This window comes from Mytilus edulis, chromosome 2, assembly GCF_963676685.1.
Source record: "Mytilus edulis chromosome 2, xbMytEdul2.2, whole genome shotgun sequence".
NCBI classification, from domain to species: Eukaryota; Metazoa; Mollusca; class Bivalvia; order Mytilida; family Mytilidae; genus Mytilus; species Mytilus edulis.
Genome location: NC_092345.1, coordinates 49,393,533 through 49,397,583, shown reverse-complemented (window position 1 = coordinate 49,397,583; position 4,051 = coordinate 49,393,533). Strand labels below are relative to the sequence as shown.

The following is a 4,051-nucleotide window of genomic DNA, read 5'->3' as shown; positions in this document are numbered from 1 at the left end:
CCGTATTCACTGCAGAAAACTTAGCTAGATTAAAAGTTAGCCACAAACAGTATCAGAACATATCTTTTTTGAATAATAATAATATGATTCGACCATAAACAAAACAAAGTTATAAATTCAGACAATAAATACATGATCGATAAAAACAATTAGGAATTAAGTATAGAAGTACGCCACATCCTTTTACAATAGTTTTGAGCATGCAGTCAAAATAAATGCCAATATACATATCACTCTATCTAATTTAATTTCAGCTGAGCTTGAAGAAAATTAGCAACAGACAGATTTAAAGTTATAAAAAGTTATGCTAAATGTATTTGTATTGTTTTTCATACAACGGAATGGAGCCATTACTAAACCAACATGGAAAACGGAAAAACACAAATACTGCTCTAATCCTCCAAAATGTTTGCTTACATGAAATAAAATTTCTTTTGTTTAAGAAAATATTGCGTTCTATTAAAAAAACACATTTTCTTCATTCGTAACAAATATGTCATCATTCAAAGAATTAGTGACTTGATTAAAAAAAAATTGGGTCCATATAAATAATGATTTAGTAAAATTTCCATTTACAGTGTCCTATCTTGTTATCACTTAAGTAACACGACGGGTGCAACATGTGATGAAGGATCTGCTTACCTTTCCGGAGCACCTGAGATCATCCCTAGTTTTTAGTGGGGTTCGTGTTGCTTATTCTTTAGTTTTCTATGTTGTGTCATGTAAACTATTGTTTGTCTGTTTGTCTTTTTCATTTTTAGCCATGGCGTTGTCAGTTTATTTTCGATTTATGAGCTTGACTGTCCCTCTGGTATCTTTCGTCCCTCTTTTACAAATGGTGTACGAAATTGAATAATTTTTATCAAAACATTTTACAACTGAAATAAAACCTATTTATTCATATCTGCGTGTCAACTATTTTTATCCCTATTATGCTAAGATTTTCTTTTTTGTCTTACCGCATTAGGGGTTTTATGGTTAAATGTTTCCTGTTTGCCTAAACCCAGACCTGTGAAGGTTGGGTGTTGTTACCGGAGCTTAAAAATGTTGTTTGCTGTTTTATAAGAACTTCTAATAAAATCTCAAACAAGTTGAGTTGTCCTCAGAATCACCACAAATGTAAATTTAGTGGATAATATTTTTTTAAATAATGGCAGATTGTTTCTTAGATCAGACAAAAAGGACATCCTTAAGTTTTCTATCCCCACTAACGTGCCAAGGCGCGATCATTAAGTCTAAATAATTTCGATTAAGGGTATATATATATATATATATAAAAGTAATAATTGCAATCTAAAAATTAATCAGGCTGACGATGATTAGTGTCTATCGCGACATAGTTTAGATGCGGAATCAAATTTAAAACATTGCTTTACAGTAATTTAGATTTTGCATGTTTATCTGAGACAAACTGTCTATTTTTCTGCTAGTATTAGGATATCAAGAAGAACTATTTTCAAATGTCCTATTATTTGAAAGTAGACCAAAAGTTATTCAACAACCTCATTTCTGAGTTTGATGTCAAAGTTCGAATAAGACTGTGAAATAATTAACATATTATACTATACAGACTACAATCTAAATAAAGAAATACAGTACTTATACGTGAAATTGTTTCGGAATTTTGGGTCCTGAATGCTCTTCAACTTTGTATTTGTTTGGCTTTATAACTATTTTGATCTGAGCGTCACTGATAAGTCTTATGTAGACGAAATGCGCGTCTGGCGATTAAAACTATAATCCTGGTACTTTTGATCATTAATTTACCTCAATACCACATAAAGTTACTTCCTTTCTATGCATTTTTAGTTGAACTTTCCTAAACCAATGTCGAAATTTGTGATTTTTCTTCTTCTTGCTGGTCTTCTTGGTACGTATATAATTTTATTATTTTTTTAAATATGTTAAAAAAAGAGGGACGAAAGATACCAAAGGAACAGTCAAACTCATAAATCTAAAACAAACTGACAACGCCATGGCTAAAAATGAAAAAGACAAACAGAAAAACAATAGTACACACGACACAACATAGAAAACCAAAGAACAAACAACACGAACCCCACCAAAAACTAGGGGTGATCTCAGGTGCTCCGGAAGGGTAATGTGTAAAATAACATCGATAGTTATACTTATTCACGACATAATGTGACAGTTTAAAATAGAAATAGTGTATCAGATCATTTAATTGAAAATGAACAGATACAAAGTATTCCAAATATAAACAGAAAACAAAGGAGAAATATAACACAGACTCCTTTTAAGAAAGTACACTTATCTGATGTTTTTATACGCAGTTATACTCATATAATATTAAAGATGCAAGAAAGAAATGGGGCTGCTAAAAAAAATATAAGCAAAGTCTATGTTTACATTTATATCTTTTTTAGCATGATAAAGGATAGAGATATTAAAAGAAAATGCTATTGTGTTAAAAAATTATTTATCGTTTGTTTTTTCTCGGTATGAAAACATCTAATATCATCCTGAATGGACAAGATTCAATAATCTTTAATGTTTAATTCATTTTCAGTTATTCAGAATGCAGAGTCCAGGAGGTGTAGAGGATATCGATATTTTTGTAAACAGATATGTTTTCATGTGACATTTTCGTATTGCTGTAAATATGGGATGCATACTACTTACTATTCTTGTGGTAAACGATCAATTGAGAATAAAACTGAACTTGGTATGTTTTCTCCTAGATTTCAAAATAAACTGTTGTTGGCATGGCAAGGAACAAGTTTTTTTCATTATAAGATTTCATTAAATATAAATTGACAACTTCGCTAACAATAAAAAATAGGTTGCAATGTGAATTTTTATCTTAGAAGTTACATCATTGAAACAGTTCAATTCTAATTTTACACAGTTTTCAAATTACTACTTCATTTGTTATAAGTTGAACAGTTTGTGATGGTGTCCGTTAAATATAAAAAAAAAAGAATATGTGGCATGATTGCCAATGAGTCAACTCTCCACATGAGACCAAAATGATATAGAAATTAACTATTATAGGTCACCGTTCGGCCTTCAACAATGAACAAAGCCATACCGCATAGTCAGCTGTAAATGACCCCGGCATGACAATGTAAAACATTTCAAACGAAAAAACTAACCGCCTAATTTATGTATTTTTTTTAACGAAAAACATATATGTAGCACATTAACAAACTAAAACCACTGAATTTCAGGATCCTGACTTGGGACAGGCACATACATACAGAATGTGGCGGGGTTCGACATTTTAGCGGGATCCCAACCCACCCCCTAACCTGGGACAGTGGTATAACAGTACAACATAAGAACGAACTATAAAAAATCAGTTGAAAAAGGCTTAAATCATCAGATGGATAAAAATACAATTGGACGTTAAATTTTGGGATCTTTTTATTCCCTTTAATTTTTTGAAAGATGAATACACGGACCATCAACGGTACAAATTTAAAAATACAATTAGGAAAACGTAGGGTTAAGGTGAAATATTTTGAATTGACATTTAAACATACTTAAGAAGGTGTATACATTTTTTTTTTAAAACTTCAATCTGCAAAATAACTTTTATCTTTTGTATTTTTCAGCTAAAGACAACTAGATGAATAAGACCAAACTCAGTTGACAAAAGATCAATCTTCGTGTAATAAAAAAATATATTGAAACTAATTTATTGTTTGTGTTTATTTTTAGAGATTAAAATATGAGACAGAGAGCCATAAGCGTAAGACAAACCAATCAGTATTCTTGGCATAAAGAAAGCATATATTGTAATGAGCCTCATTTTGTAAAAGAGAGGCGAAAGATACCAGAGGGACATTCAAATTCATAGATCGAAAATAAACTGTTATTAGCTAGTTAAATCCTTTCAATGGGATGTATTTACGCCCTTTTTAAACTATCAAATGAATGCTATAAAATTATGAATTATTACATTCTGAAAGCCGAGCAGATTGTTTGCCAGTAGTATTTCTTTCATGGTCCCATTTATTTCACAGTCACAGCAGCCACAAAAGGCAGCATCCATTTCCCTTAATCATGACCCTTAGCTAGAAATATG

At 31.0% G+C, this 4,051-nt stretch overlaps 1 long non-coding RNA gene across 1 annotated transcript; it reads left to right on the top strand.

Annotated features, from left to right (window-relative positions):
- Positions 1 to 1,807: 1,807 nt before the first annotated feature.
- Positions 1,808 to 3,660, top strand: LOC139510202 (uncharacterized). The gene is made up of 3 exons (XR_011661852.1): positions 1,808 to 1,870; positions 2,531 to 2,686; positions 3,579 to 3,660. It is a non-coding gene; the product is annotated as an uncharacterized lncRNA (long non-coding RNA).
- Positions 3,661 to 4,051: the final 391 nt, after the last annotated feature.